This window comes from Tamandua tetradactyla, chromosome 11 (genome assembly GCF_023851605.1).
Source record: "Tamandua tetradactyla isolate mTamTet1 chromosome 11, mTamTet1.pri, whole genome shotgun sequence".
Taxonomy (NCBI): domain Eukaryota; kingdom Metazoa; phylum Chordata; class Mammalia; order Pilosa; family Myrmecophagidae; genus Tamandua; species Tamandua tetradactyla.
In genome coordinates, this window is record NC_135337.1 from 36,761,534 (window position 1) to 36,778,946 (window position 17,413).

The window sequence follows — 17,413 nt, forward strand, 5'->3', positions numbered from 1 at the left end:
GCTACTGTCATGGAAGGCAGCATGGGGTGGGCTAGGGGACAGCATTAGCTCAGGTGATCAATAAAGACCTCTTCTGGCACTGCCTTCAGGAACTCTAGTTGCTCTTGCAGTTTCTTGAATTTGCAGGTTTTTTCCTCCTGCTTCTGAATTTTCACATGTTATTTTTCTGCCTAAGGTTTTTGAATATTTTCCCACTTTTCTCCCTTTCCTCAAACGTGCCTGTGAACTGGTAGTCAAAACCAAGATACTGCATTCTCCTAGAAGCCTTTGCTGCCTCCCCATGTCTGGGTTAGGTGTCCCTCCTCTATGGTTCCTCTAATACTTCTCAGATCATCTTACTACTGCCTATTTACTTGTCTCCATTGCCTGGTACGTTAAGCTTTGTGAGAACTAGAGGCCTGGTAGATTTTATTCACTCCTCTATCTGTATTCTAATACCTAACATAGCAGCTGGCATAGAAGGCTTTCCAAATACATATTTATTGAAAGAATGCATCACCCTGACAAATGAGTATGTTCGAGATGAAAGAAGAGGGGGACATGCCTAATTAAATGAATAGTACTGAGTGCCCGGTGGTTCAGTGGTAGAATGCTCACCTTTCATGCGGGAGACCCGGGCTCGATTCCCGGACCATGCACCCCCCCCTCCCAATAAATAAACAGATAAATAAATAGTGCTGAGCAAATATTTAAAATTTCTAAAGTAGCATTTTCTAATGACAAAACTGTGCAACATAAAGGAAGAGTCTTCTAATGCTTATCCAGTAATGGCTGAGCAACATGCTACAGCTTCATAGTGAAGAGGATGTACTGGGTACAACATGCACACGCTGCTGGGAGCAGTGCCCACCGAGGGAGCAGTGGGGGACACATGGAAGGGAGTGGATATTAATTATTATGAGGAGAAAAGTCTCTTACTTTATTGCTTATAACCATTGTTACCAGGGAGAAAGCTTTGCTCTCTAGTTAATAATTTGTTCTTAAAGTAATATAAAAATATGAGATTCATTAAAGACAGGAATCAAAGTATGGAGGGAATAATTTATATGTACCGACAGGCAATTTTAGGCAAAGCAGTCCATTTTATTATTCTAAAATGGGAGGTTATGAAGTGCAGATTTCTGATTTTAATTTTTAACTTGGACATGATTAGCTCCAGTCAACAAACCTACCTATGTAAACTGCAGACAGAGTGAAGGGATGTTCGGAATTCAATAAGGATTTTGATTGGGTGAGAAGAGAGGTAAAAAAGAGTAGGTACACAAAGATGATAGTATAAGAGAAAACAAAGTATTAATAAAAAATAGGAGGAAAAGATTTTTTTTAATGATACTGTAACACTACTCATTATATGCTGGAACTCAGTGTAAAATGAAGCCACTAGGAAATTCTATCTGAGGGAATTCATTTACCAAAGTACTAATTCAAACTCAGAAAGAGCCAATCTCATCTTTAAGAGCACCTCTCAGAATGGATCCTCAAGGGAAGTGTTATATCGAGATTCTGCTGTATTCTCTACAATTCATTTACATGCTCTCTTCATTGTATCGCCGATTGTCTACGAGCCACATGTGAGAGGCAGTCCTGTCCGTTATCCACTAGCCCCACATGAAACGGGGTGTTTTATGCAGAATGCCCTGTGATGTTAGACATGTCTGCTGAAAGTGTATCTTTTCTTGCTGTGATGTTCTTAATTTGGTTTACAGACAGTTTATAAAGCTTTTCGCTGTTGAACGTGGACACAAAAGCAGATATGTTCCGGACTTTGGAGTAGTACTTTGTTGTTTTTTTTAAAAAAAGCCTGCAGACATGTATTTTGTATTATTTAGCACTATAATTTGTCAGGACTCAAATTTCTTTTTCTTTTCCCCCCAGACTTGAGGAGGAAGAACAAGGAAAGAGCACTCTCAGCTGGAACTGGGAGGGATTCAAGGGAGGTCAGGTACCTTTTCAATGTGTCTCTTTTCCCAATAAAGCCCTGATGTTAGAGGACATTGACTAGTGACAAACAGTGCAATTTTCTTTGTCTGTGAACTAGAGCATTTCTGCTAAGAGCTTAAAGGAGCTCACAGGTACCATGTCTCGGCAAGAGTTTCTCCCCTGAAAGAATACAACTTAATAAATGTGTAGTGGCTCTGTTTGGACCCCCTACCTATCTAGAAGTACAAAATCACAGTCTGTCTGCTGCCTTAAACTCATGCCTCATGCACACGTGAGCCGTCTCCCTCTGAGGTTTACTGGAGTGTATTTCATTAGAACCTTTTCGTGGCATCATGAACCTGATTGTAATGAATGGGTTGAACTCTGAAAGCACTGGGCACTGACCTCCCATCTGCTGATATCCTAAATCAGGCCATTACAGGATTCTACAAGAAAGAGCATGCTGTTTATAGGTTAATTTATCTCTCATTTGCTTCAACTGGATGTGTGCTTATAAAGGTCCTCTAATTGAATCTTAGAGATGCTACAAAGATCTTTCCATTTTAAGGAAGTCTTTGGAAATACAGTCAGTTCTTAATTATCTATGGTAATGGGGACCTGGCCAGCACAGAGGAACATGATACAGAGGCACTCTTCTATCCTCATTCATGTGAACTCATTTAAACCCCATCCCCATCCAATACTGAGTCAGAGCTGCTGCAATGGCTGATCATTGATACTTCCACTTTTATTTTGGCTGATAACTTCCACATCAAAATGCTATAAACGAGCAAAGAAGGTCTAATGTCTGATGACCATGTGTATCTCTTTACAACTTGAAGGAGTGTAGATACTGATGGAGACGGATCTGAAAACTCACGTGATTGATGACATAGTGCCATTAGAAAAGCAGACTTTAGTGGTCATGTATAGCATACATATAGATTTAGTGAGCTGAGACCCAATAATTAATAATAGTAATAGTGACAGTGTCCATTCATCGAGCAGTCACTCCATGCCAAGTACTAACCTAAATCTTCACATTGAATCATTTAATCTGCACAACAAAATGATGAGGTTGAGGCAATTATTATCCCTATTTTATTGATAGGGAAACTGATGCTGAAGCAAGGTTAAATACTTGCCCTCCATTCGGCATTAGTTAGAACTTGGTGGGTACAGAAAGCCAAGTGTGCCAATTCCTGAGTTCTTCTCTGACCACAGAATTGGCCTGCTCACCTTGCCTTCTACAACGTATGAGACATGGGAATCAGCCCCCATGTTGGCCATGTCATCTGCTTACTTGACATCCTCTTGGTATCCAAACACTTCTCTCTCCACATCTTGCTTGATTCATCACTCTGTAAAGGCAGGTTCACTGTAATCTACAAGTTCTTGGTAGTGAAATATCATGAAATGGTGCTGATGAGTGAAATGACTACTCTTCACTGAAAACCATATTCTCTACTCTGGTGCTTGGGAAATCATCTCTGTGCTTTATTTTGGTGCTCCTTGACTCTCTTTGTACTTTTGCTCAATAATTGCTTCATTTTTCCCCTGGGCTCCTTTTTTTTTTTTTTTAAATTTTTCAGCCATGTGGAGGACCCATGTCAAAGATTACTAAAATTATTGTTGTGACTAGAAAGCATAAGGATAGTCTAGAATGCCTACTTTTTGACATGCTGCTGTCCCTGTATATCATGCAGCAGTCAATTTCTAAATATTTGAAGGTGTGTGCTTCTAGTACTTAGTTAATTCATTTATCACCTACCTTTGAGGGATAATTGTGGGTGCATAATTTTAGCAACATCATTATGCCTGTTGATATAATCCAGAGCCGCCACGGTGGTGCAGCCCCTGATTATATGTTCAATTAACTGCCACATTTCGTCAGCACCTCACATCCACCCTTTCTTGTATTCAATGCTTGTAATAATTTATAGCAAAAATATTCTGCCTGGAATTGTTCCAGGGACCCCAGGGCCTCACCATCTCACACACCACAAGTGAGACATGGCTTTATCTTCCATTCTGCAGTTTGGGAAAAGGGAACATTGGTGTGGGGTCAGACAACCTGATTTCTGGTCTGGATTCTACATGACTTTGGACAAGTCACTAACTTTTTCCAGGGATTATTTCATTTGGACATGAAAGGAACATGAAAGTGTTTGGCCTGCAATCTTGCAGGACTATGATGAGGTTCAGCTGGTACAATGTATGTGAATGCACTCTGAAACTTGCAAAGCAAGGACACAATGTGTTATGTGATAACTCACAGCCTTAACACACTTTTTCTTGAATTACTTTGATACACACTAAAGAAACATTTTTGCTTTTCATCTTATGTTTGTGCATTTGAACAAATTTTATACATACTTTAATAGAAGATGGCTATGCTCACATATTTTGCTGTATGTAGATTCTATAAAGACAGGTTTAAAATCTCATACCTTTGTGTTTCCCCTATGAAACCTAGATGTGGAGAAGTACTTTAACTTAAGTTGCCTTAACTGGATGAGTTTGAGTTGTTTGGTTTGAGGACTATATACATTGTTGGCACTAATATGTCCTTTCTACATTCTTTGTGCATTAGAGTGTGAAATTAGAGCTTTCCAGTACTGTATGGAGCTTTGTCCTGGAGATGTTACAGTGATGACTCTTTGTCTCTAAGGAGCATGAGAAGAACGAAGTATAACCTTGTACCCAGAAACACAAAGGCCTCCATTTTAATACATCATCACCATCCCAGACTAACCCTGCTCCACTTTTTTTCTATTCTGCAGGTGTAGTCATTTGGTTTAGGCCTTTTGTTGTTGTTGTTTCAGTACTGAAAACATTAGTGCAAAATATGAAACTGGTATCTATGTAGTCTACAGAATAAGGGGAAGAGGAATGCAAAACAGTGGGGATGAAGCTGGCTTATATTTGGCCTTATGGGAATTGAAAAAGGGATCCTCTGTGTGTGAACAAATTTGAAAAGAATGCTACATTCATGAGGTAAGAGCCCAGTGCCGGAGCATTTAACTGGGAGAGTGGAGCCCAGGCTTGTTTTATTGTCCACCCTCTGCCTTTTCTGGATATTGCTGAACAGTATACAAACTGTATCGCTAGACACATCAACACTGCACATGAAGATCTAGGGGCTCAGTAGCCATCGATTGGAGAGTGGAGCATAAACAGACCTCATCCTGCCATGTGTGGACAAGTTGAATGACTTCCCATGGTCCTGGCTTTTAGGAAATGAAAGAAGGAAAAATGAGGTGATGCCCTTCATTGCTGAATGATCAGGTATCACTGAAAGAGGAAGGGGGACCTTCTCCTAGTGAGAAAATAAAATGTATACTCATGAACATATACTCAGTACCAAACCCAATGCCAATAGGGTAGTGACTGCCAACATTATATCCTAATGTCTTCAACCCTATCATTAATTTTCTCTTGTTCTCTAATGACATCTTTCCTTTTCTTTTCCTCGACCTGGACCTGGCATGTTCTTCTTAGATTTTATCTGTGCAGGACTCTGGATGAAAAAGCGGGGGGCAGCTGAGTGGGCCTGTCCTGAGGGAGGTGGTTATTCTCTAGGGAACGGCTTTGAGTATAAGTAGCCAAGTACCTCTGGAAACAGAATAGTTGGCATTAATCTATTCCATAAATATTTGTCATGTATCTACAACAGTCTGGGCAATACAGCAGTTATAAGTTTTATAAGCTCTTTTCTCTGTCTGGGCATTTCCCCATTACTTGTCCAGCTCTTCCTCCTTACCCTTTAGGTAGCAGTTGAAATGCCCCATCTTCACCCTCCCAATCCAAATTCCTCTAAATTCCTGTGGTCTCTATACTGTGTTTCATGGCCTTCTCCATTTCAGTTTTTACTTGTGCCATGGCCTTCTTCCCTGCTAGATTCTAAGTTAACATGAGGTTACAGACCAGGGCTGCTGTAGTTCTGGGACCTAGCCTGACACATAGTACTGGCTAAATGAATAGATGAATGAGTGAATGAATGAATGACTACCAATTAATAGGGTCCAGTTAATTCACACTTTGATAACATTTGTGTAGAACATGATATGCATTTGAAGGGGAGGTATATACATTCATCCTTGAAATCTAATGAGCTTTTAAATAATCACTAAAACTTCCTTTTTAGACTTTTCCCTGTAATCTTTGCATAATAGATCTTTTTAAACAAAAGTATTTTAAGTTAGTGTATCAGGATAGAAATGTCTTTTCATCAGTTTTAACAATAACATGGCCATCTTATTTGACAAAAAGGGGACCTCAGAATTTAGGTCATGGGAGTGATTTTTATGATTAATTGTGGCCTGCTGTTGCAGTGTGGCATTAGTGATAAATAACAATGTGTTGGGATATTTTAATTGTAAAATGGCCATTTCTCCTGGCCTTTGATTGATCATGGTCACTGTAATCATGACTGAAACCTTTCATTAACCTTTTTATATGTAATTTCTTCTTCTGACTTAACATCATTACAAATCCTATTTCCACAAACAATTCAGCAGCACCCTTTCAGGCATCAAGCACCAAAATTCCGTGGTGTTGTGTGGCTGTTGAACAAGGAGTAGAAACTAAATTTATTCCCAAACAAATCTATTTGTTTCAAAAACAATATTCCAAAAAAAAAACACATTAAAAAAGGGTTTCTAACAACCTTTTCTTCCTGTCTTCCCACCCAGGGAGGTCTCATCACAACGTGGGGACACCCAGTGAGTCTAATGTTCTCAAGACCCATAAAACATTATTTGACTTGAAAATTTTGCCTCGCCTACGAGCTGCCACTAATGAATTACATATGATGCAAGAAGCAGCATGGCTGAAATAGTTTTATTAATACTACTAATAATTTTTGCTTATACAGCGCCTTTCATTGGAGAAAACTGAGTTGGAAAGGAAGCTTTAAAGACATACTTGGGGTAAAATTACTGGCTCATAACTTTTTAGACTTGCTGCTGCTCTTCCCCCATGCAGGGGGCTGGCAGCCCAGCAAATGTAGTTCACCTCCGAGAATTCCAGTAGCCAAAGATCCTGGACTTCAAGATTCCACAGGAAAACAAAGTGAAAACTTTTAAAGGAGGAAAGAAGTCTTTATTCTTTATGGTGGAAAGTTAAGTCCTGCTCGAACAAATGTCACAATAAGCATTTTTGTTGCTATTTCCATGTATGCCCAATTTGGGAATGATAATATATAGGACTCTTTAAATTGCAAGTGATGACAATCCAATCCAAAAAACTGGCTAAGAAAAGATAACTTATTGGACCAAGGGCTCAAATACAGTCAGTTTTGCTATAACCTGCCATATGCATTCCTACAAATGAGTTAATGTGGCAAAGGTTATAAATATGATCATTGTTTAAAGCAGCACTACTCAGTAGAAAAATAATCTCACAAATGGGAGCCACACATGTGATTTTAAATTTTCTCATAGCTATAGTAAAAACTGAGAAGAAACCAGTGATATTAATTTGAAAATTTATTTTTTTATTCAATATAGCCTAAATATTATCATTTCAACATATAGTTAACATAAAATTAGCTGTTTTTCATTCTTTTTTTAAATCTTTTTACCAAAAAGAATGTAAAAGAGTGTATGTTTTACATTTGCAGCACATCTCATTTCAAGCCAGCCACATTTCAAGAATTGATTCACTAGCCACAGGTGGCACCGGTGTTGGACAACACATGTCTAATGCCTAGATCACATACTTCCTTCAGAGCAGGAGTTGATGTCTGAGCTCAAGACTGTATACTAAGACTGGGAATGAGTAAATGGAAACTGAGATCTACTTCTTGTCAAAGAGAGAATGAATTTCACAGAGGCAAAATCAACTTCATCACCACCATCACCACCACCCCTACCACCATCATCATTATCACAGAATTTCCTAACTTTCAAGGAAATAAAATCCTTCCCCCCCCCATCTATTTTAGGCTGTGTCCATGGAAATTAAGTCTACATTTAACTTAAAAGCTGGCAACTGTACAGAGAGCATATTGGACTGGAATTTAAGGGAGAGGATTTTGGTCCCTACTGCATTACCAACTAGGTCATTAACTGGGAGGGACCCTAAAGTTCTTTGGTCTTCAGATTCTTCATCTACAATGTAGAAAGATTAGAATCAATATTTTCTACGGTGTTTCCCAACTCTAATTACATTAAAATAAATTTTACTAAGGTATAATTTACGTATGAAATTTTGATGTAAATTCCACTGTTTTCACATATTTAATACTCTCATAATTATCACTATGATGAAGAGATAGAAAACTTTCTATCTCCTCAAAAAGTTGCCTTGTGCTCCTTCCCAGTCAATTTTCTGTTGAAGGATACTTGCGTTGTTTCACTTTATGATCAAGTAACTTTCAGGCGTGCCTGAAATTAGAGCTGAAATGGATTTGAATGGATTTTCTGGGCCATATTGTAAGTATATTATTAACTTTTTAGGAAGCTGCTAAACAGTTTTCCAAAATGTTACTATCACTTTATACCAGCAATGTATGAGAATACCAGTTGCTTCACATCCTTGCCCAAGAATTGGTATTGTTCAGTCTTTTTACTTTTAGCTATTCCAGTGTGTGTGGTGGTATGCCACTGCGGTTTCAACTTGCATTTCACTGATAACAACGTTAAACCTCTTTCCATGTGTTTATTAGCCAATTGTATATCTTCTTATGTGAAGTGTTTGTTCAAATCTTTTGCATATTTTAAAAACTGGATTGTTTATCTTATTATTTGTCAGATATGTGTAGTGCAAATATTTCATTTTAGTCTGTACTTTGTCTATTATTTTCTTAATGGAATTTGTTAAGGAAGAGAGGCCTTTGATTTCATCTTTTCTTTTATGATTAATCTTTTCTTTTATGATACACGCCTTTTGGTGTCCTAGCTAAGAAATTTTTTCTACCCTAAGGTCATGAAAATTTTTCTCTCTTTCTTGTTTCTTAGAAATTGTATAGTTTCTCTTTTATATTTAGACCTACTATCCATTTTGAGGTAATTGTGTGCATGGTGTGAGGTAAAGAATGAGAGTCATTTCATCCCAACTGGATATGTAATTGTTCAATTTGTTTAAAAAAAAACTCTTCCCTTTTGAATTATCTTGGCAACTCTTATCTTTTAATTTTATGAAATTTTTCTATCATACATAATTATCTTTATATTTGTGTTTCTTGTCTAAAGCAATTTGGGAACAAGGTAGTTGGGATCTTGAGGCTCTTTTCTGAATTCAAGAGCCAGCTGCGGGCTTTCCACTCTGACGTTGAATGAAGGGGCCAGTCATACCTGGGAGGCCCCGACTGTGGCACAGGCAGCCATGTGACAACCAAATGTTTTCAGAATTTTAAACAGAAGCAATTACCAGTCTGGTTACTCAAGGAGCTTTGTGTTTCTGGTTATTCGTTCTGTCCTTCACTCTGTATGCTCTCATCTAAAGCCTCCTGTGCTTATGGCCACTATGCCAATTTCAAAACCTTTTATCCTTCTGCTTACATGGATCCATACTGAAATTTATAAGGCTTTATGCCTAAGTAATCTATGTCTGTAGGACTAGATACAGCAAAACTATTCATCCTGGACGTAAATGGGATACAATTTTTAGTATCTTTAGTAGTCTTTTGAAAATAGTCGGCAAGGCAACTCCGGATAGTAATCACACAACTCCAAAAATTAAGCTGTGTCTTGTTTTGGGATTTCCTTGGCAGGAGGAATGTTGACCTGACCCTCTCTGTCACAATTTTCTTCATTCTTTGTATTTATTTTGCCTTACGTTGAGCTATTACGTGGTCCTAAAGCTTTGGCATATTTGATTTCATGTAGTGCCGGGTTCTGTTTTGTTGTCCTTCTCATTCCTTCTTCTGAGCACCCTGTCCTTGACTTCATGAAACTGGGAGGAACCAGCTTGCAAATGTGCTTTTGGCAGAGTTAGATATCTTCCTCTTTGAGGTCACGTTTCAGGCTTTTGTTCAGTCACAAGTTCTGTTTGGATTTATCCTCGGTGTGTCTACTTGAATATTCAAAAAGTCATCAGCTAGTCTAATTTGTTTTTTTTTAGCCATGTAAAAGACTGATTTGCTTTGACAGGTGGATCAGAAACAGAATTGGAGCTATTTTATCTGGACCTAATTAAACAACCTTCATTACCGGCAGATATATGTTTGTGACTTAAAATTAGCATGATTGGAATTAAAACTCAAAATATAAGGCATTGAATTCAGATATGGCTGGTTTAAAAATAAATTCCATACATTTTAAATGCAGCAAGTCTGGCTTTTAAATATCCTATAGAAACAAATTCCATTTAGGTTTGTATGTGTGTTTGTGTGTGTGTGTTTGTGTGTGTGTGTAAATGTGCACATTTGTGGCCATAGGAAACAGTAAAGGTATGGCCCATGTGTTCTGAACGGTTTCGCAGCAACATTCTGAATTATGAACCTTTAATAAAATATTTTTAAAATCTCATTTCTCCTCCCACAAGTAGTGAGTTCAGCTTTGAGGATTTTGTGAGCTTTGGGGCCTCAAAGGTTACATTCTCTAATCAAATTATTTCTATTCATCATTGTCGAGCATCTGAGATTTTGCGATTGCCTTTTATTATACGTATCCTGTGTGTGAGCTGACATACATATATCTAGACACGGTGGAACCTGCTTAAAATGATCTTCCATATGTAACATCTAAAATCACATTTGGTTTCTCTTATCATATTTTTCTGTGAATGCTATTTCCTTAATCTTTTGAGATATATTTTAAAAATTCTGTGTGTGTATATAAATTCAAACACATACACATACCTGTATATGTACATAAAATTCTATATGTAATTGTTCAGTCTGGATAATTACAGGAAGAAACTTAGTAACTATCAAATAATTATAAATATATATTTTTTGTCTTTCTTTAGACTTTTTCACGATTATTAGATACTGAGATATAGGAGCCAGATTTTACCTTATGAAGAAAAAAAAGGTTGAATAAAACATATTGACATTTCTGTTCAACATTAAGGCAGCAGGAATTATGGTGGATTCCTTTTCCTAACAAACATTAATATGAGATTCCTGGTGTGATGAGAACTGGATATCAAGAATCTAATCCCTCCTCCTGCCTTTGTGCATCAGAAGCCCTCTCCAAATTATTAAAATTCCTTGTCTTTTGTGATATCTCTTGATGCATCCTTGCAATTTTAACCACTTTAAAATGCAAGCAAAAGCATGTTCCTGGTATTTATAGCCTCACTTTTTTTTATATACAATACAAAAGAGCACATTTAAGTCTATCCATGTCCTTTAAAAAATTAGAATTTCTAGAGGGCCAGTTCTTTTATATGCTTTCCTGGGAATCAAACAAGGAGTTCCTGCATATGTCTGTAACCTTAGTTTGGATTTGCTCTACTTACCCTTGTTACTGATAAGGGGGCTGTTTCTACCGTTGCTTCTCCTCCTGATCTTTGTTCATCATTTCCCTTGATTTAAAAGAGGTCTTGGCTCAACACTTGCTCAGTGGAAGACAGTGCTTTCATTTGTCTTCCAAGCGGAATGATTATTTCTGCCATGTGGATTGCTGCTAAATTTGAGTCATTCTTGAACCCCAAGTTATACAGACATAAACTTTAGGTGGTTGGAATTTAATTTGGGAGGGTCAGGATGAGTTAACTGGCCACACTTGGAAGAAAAGTCCTTGTCTTTCTCTTCTTCCTTGCAGACAGCTAAGTCTCTTCCTACAAGAGTGTTTGCCATACTTTCCTTCTTTCTCTTTAATGCAGTCGGCATGACATTTAATGCAGTATTTCTACCTGGGCTTCTTGATGTCCTTTGGCAACTCCCCTGGTTGTGGAAGAACTTCAAAAGAAGTGGTCACACCTGCTGAGAGGCTGCAGATGGGTGCCTTAAACCGAACAGTTGCAAACGGCTATGTGTTCGCAAAGTTTGCCAAAGCCCAAGATGACTCATAGCATTCAAAAATATGATTTCAGCCTTCTTTTGTCAAAGCCCAACATGTCTCATAGCACTCCAAAATGTGATTAAGTGCACAAATTTTTGAATCAAGCAGACATGGATTTGAATCCCAATTTCTCAATTTATAGGCTGTGTGAGATCTTAGGCAAGTTACTTAATGTCACCGAGCCTCACTTTCCTCACCTGTAAACCCAAGATAATCATAATATTTTATTCAAGGAGAAGTAAAGATTAAGTGAAAGAGTATAGCGCTGTGGCTAGGGAGCACAGATCCTTGGGTCTTATGACCTAGCTTCAAGTCCATGCTTTCATTGCTTGCCATGTGATTTTGGGCAACTCATTTGCCCTTTCAATCACTTGAAAGTGTGAGTTATGATATCATCTACTCACAAGGGTTGTGAGGATTAAAGCAGATAATACCCATAAAGCACTTAGACCTCTGCTTGACACATGGGAAGTCATTAGTAGATCCATTCATTCAACAAATATTTGTGAGACACCTACTGTACGGCAAGTATTATTTTAGGTGCTGGAGCTACTGCAGTGAATAAAAGTCCCTATTCTCCATAGCATTCATTCTAGTGGGTAGAAGCTGGCAAGAAATACCAGATAAATATATATAATAGGTGCTATGGAGAAAAATAATGCAAAGAAGGATAATAAGGAGGGTTAGCGGTAGGGTTGCAATTTGAAATAAGATAATCAGGGTAGGCTTCACTAGGAAGATGGTTGTTGAGCAAAGACCTGAGGTTGGGAGGGATCAAACCATGCAGCCTATGAAAGATTAAGTATGAAACCTCCACGACAGAAGACTCAGAATAAGCAGAGGGTGGGAACAGTAGGAGATGGGGCCAGAGAAGAGATAAAGACAAACTCAGAGTATCAGCCAGCACTCTGAGTGAGATGGGGAGCCACTGAAGGGTTTTGAACAGAGGAGCAACATAATCTGAGGCTGTTTCAAAGGCATTCCCTGGCTGCTAAGTTGGGAGTAGAAATAGGGAGACCAGTTAGGAGATATAACTATAAACCAGCTGAGGGATGGAAGTGCCTTGGATCACAATGGAATTGGTGGCGATGGGGCAAAGTGGGCAGAGTGTGGATAGATTCTGCAAATAGTGCTGAATGCATTTGCCATCATCATTAAATGAGAAAATCTGTAATCATTTCAAGCATTGCCCATCATAGGGTAAAATATTTAATAAATGGTAGACTATTACCAAGTAAACTGGCATTTGTCTGAAAGTTTCTTTGTGAGTGTAGGAGGCTTCCGAATTGCCTCAGGAGGATGTAAGTGTGATGTCAGGAAGGACTTCTTCACCCTAACATATACAGAATGCTTTATTAAGCACTGGATTAAAGAACTAAGGAGATGTAAATCCTACTTTTTAAAATCCTTTCAATTAAGAAACCACTTATGTAAAGTTTTCTTAAATTGAAAAATTCATAATATCAGGGGTAGACAAACCATAGCCCAAGAGCTAAATTCAACTCACACCCTGCTTTTGTAAATAAAGTTTTATTGACCCAGAGCCACATTCATTCTCTGGCTGCTTTAATGCTACAACAGCAGAGGTGAGTAGCTACGAAGCCTAAAACATTTTCTATCTGGTCCTTTACAGAAACAGCATGAGATGGACACGTGTGTGTGCTTCAGCATCATAAATACAGATTTGTCACAATTCAGGGCATATTTATGAAAGTATTGGCATTTAGCATTGAAAGACTATATTCAAAGGTACTCACAAATATGTTTAATTTGGAGGAAGAGACCAGATTAGAACATAATCACACAGTCTCATCATCATAATAGTGCCATGTATCAGTGATTTACTGTATTCCAGCTATTAACTTCACACTTAACAGCTCTCATTTAAGCCTCACAACAATCTCTGGAAAGATTCTATTGTTATTTCTAGTCTACAAATTAGAAAACTGAGGTACAGAAGGGATAAATTACTTTCTCAGAGTTGTACTGTTGGTAAATAGGAGAGCCAGGGATGTAAACTTAGGCAGTGTGACTTTAGAGCCCAGACTTTAAACCTCTATGCTTTACTTCCAAGCAAGTTTTCAGGAGTTTCTTTGCTAGATACTGTCTATGTCTGTGGGTCTGTGTGTCTGTGTAAATGGCTTTCCCCATCAAAGAAATCCTAAATCGAATGCTAAACCCAATCTTGTGAGGTTGCTCAATGTACTGATTATTCAAATCTCTATTTGCTATTTATGTTGCTACCGCACAACTGCATGGTGAAAAAAGAGGAATTGGCATGTGCCTAATTCTTTTCTTTCCTTTTAAGTCTATAGAATGACAGAAAGCTGTGCCAATTTTTTTTTTTTTTTACATGGGTAGTCACTGGAAATCGAACCCAGGTCACTGGCATGTTAGGCAAAGCTATGCCAATTTTTATGCTTCTCCTGTAAGTGTGAAGTTTCAAAGAATAATGCAAAATCAATTTTTATATGTTTATGAGTTTATACAAGATGAGGGGTTCTTAACTCTTGAAATTTCAATGTTGGGCTGCTAAAAATATCATTTTCCTTTAAATAACAGGCCATTTTAGAACAACATTATATCTGTCAAAAGTGAAAATACTGCATTTATGCTTCATTGTAATCCGTTCATTGCTTTAAGGGCTCTAGGTTCCCAGGGGAGCATTAAAAATCCAAATGATGTTCCTGAGTGCTGGATTCTGCATTTGGATCTCTGATTTAGCTTACATGTAAAAACGTCGGTCCTCTGACAGTCACCTATTGACAACACATTGGAAGAGAAGCAGCCTAACTTTTACTGATTATAGTCTACAGTAATTTTGGATCAAGATATTCCTCCCTTCCCCCATTCTATCACCTATTTCAGATGATAGCATGCAAATACATGTGTTTTCCCGATAATTTCACCCATTTTTTGTTGGTTGTCACCCATGTTTTGCAGCTGCCAGATCAGAAGTTACAAGGAAGATGGTGTTTCAGCTTCTCAGAGAGCTTTTCTCATTTCTGAATTTGATGCCAGAACCCCCAGTGCTTGTCCAATGGCAGAGTCTGATCTAGAGCCCATAGACACGTTTTCTTCTTTGCTTTTTTGATGAAACTTGCTATTCTCTGTCACACACAAAGCCAATTCCTAAGGTAGTGATCCTCTCTTTAAGGACTTCCTCCAAAGACTGTGAGATTTAATTGGTCTAAGAAAAGGCATTAAGATGCCCTGACTTACATGTACATGTTAAACAAGTTGAAATGAAGGAACTAACCAGATTCTAGTGTTATAACTTAGTGGGAAATGCAGGGAAATAATCTCTGCATTAAAATGTTTAAGAGTAGTGATGGTATCAGAGTGTTTCTCTTTCCCGACCTCCCTTCCTCCTTCTTCCCTTCTTCCCCTCCTTTCTTCCTTCCATCCTTGTAGCAACCAGTTACTGAGTGTTTCCTAAGGCAGAATCTGTGCTGACCTTGAAGATAAAATTATAAATAAGGCTAATGGAGGTATTGCCTTTGTGGAATTTTCTAGAAGAGACAGAAATACAGCAAATCATTAGCAATAAATTATGCATAATTATGTGATTACACGAGGTAAATTCTGTATAGAAAAAAGCATAGAACATGATGGAAAGGGATAAAGGGGGTCTTAGACTGATGAGTCTATGAGACCCCCAGTGGAAGCACCATATAAACTGCCAATGGGTAGATAAAGAGGAGTCATTCGGGCCAGAGAAGGCAAGGGAGGAGGTGGAGGGAAGGGCAGCCTTGGCTGATGAAGAAGGGCCTATGATGGAAAGGACTGAATGAGGGCCAGAGTGGATTCAGCACATCAAGTGAGGAACAGACGGGTGTGAATCGAACCTTGAGATGTTTGTCAAGGGCCGCAACTTGCAGCATCTGGTAGATCTTGTTTATAAGTTTAGACTCTATCCCAAGATCAATGGGCAATATTTAAGGATTTAAGGACCTGTGTGAGTGTGTGTGTGTGACATACGGTGAGAATTGTGATATTTGATAACTCTCTCCTATGTGTTCGAGAATGTCACAGAAAATTTCATGGGAGTCCATGCTCATTCCTATATGGGTTATTGCCAAGTAATATTCTAAAATACCTAATCCCAATCTAGGAAAAGGAGCATTTGAATATGGCAAAACTAAACATTTTCTCTAGTTGTCAAATCTTCAAAAGTCTTGTGAATCATCTTGAGTAGTTTTTGAGGCTGAATTAGCGGAACTGGGACTGGAAAACTGAATGAGTGGGCAGGGTGTAGCTCACCGATGCTTTGCCTTGAGGGAAACTGAGGAATTAGAAAATGTGTACAGCAGAATCCTTGGAACCTAGTCTTTTAGTTTTTATTCTGTTCTGTCTTGTTTCTTTCAGTGTATCTGAGAACTGAAAATTCTACTCTTATTCCTATTTAAATAATATTTTTACCTTAAGTTTTGACTTTCCTTGCACTCTCTGCCAGATTGCCTGTTAGCGACTCAATACCATTTCCCATCTTCTCTGCACTACACTGTGTTGCAGGAACCTGAAGCCTGGGAACTAAATTTCTTAGAATCCCAGCTAGCAGAATTCTGCTTTAGTGGTCACCAGTGAAAGAACCTCATTCAAGAGTTAGAAGACAAAGAGAATCAGAAACTGTTATTCCTTCTGGGAAGCGTGTGGCAGGTGTTTGGGCTATGGCAGATGCCAAAAGTAAGCTTTTGCCAGAGGCGTCTACATGCTCTGCAACTCCTCTACACCACGGAGGAGCTGTGATGATCTACACAGCTGAGATCATCAGTGTCATTTTCCTGAAGTTTCTGTGTATTTCCTGAATATACTAGTGGTTGCTTCCCCCACTTTTTTCCTCTCCCAATCTTTCCAACAGATTTTAATTCTCTAATTTCCTGTTTCAGATCCAATTCTACATGAAATAACTTGAGTGCTGTTTCCCTGATTGAATTCTGATGGATTCATACCACGATTAGTCAGTTTGTATTTATAAAAATGAATTAAATTTGTTCAACGAATTGACATCTGTCTTACAAAACTACTGTTTAACTAGCTTACATTAATTTATTAGTATTTCCTTGAATAGTCTGTTGTTGATCATGACCTGTGCATTCCCCAGCCCCCCACCCCCAATTCTCTGATAGGTTTATACAGCCTGAGTGTTAAAATCCCAAACTCCTTAGTTTGTAATATAAGATCTCAAATATATTTTGCCTCATCATCTCTGACCAATCCCTTATGAGAATCTAGTACCATAAGTCTCCTGTATTTGATGTTTTAGGTTCTTTGCTCATGTAATTATCTCTTCTTGTAGGTCTACTTCTCCCTGTTCTATTAAACCCAAACCTATTCTTGAAGACCCAGTTCAAACATCTCTTCTTCTCTACCTTTTTCCCTATGACTGACTCTTCCCCAAAATCACAATTATTTGTTCCTTCAACTAAGCCTCAATAGCAAACTATATGTAAGCCAAATCTGAAGCATTATTATATTCTGCCTATTTACTTTGCAGGCTGTAACAAGTATTCACTTTTTAATCCCTAGAACTTTGT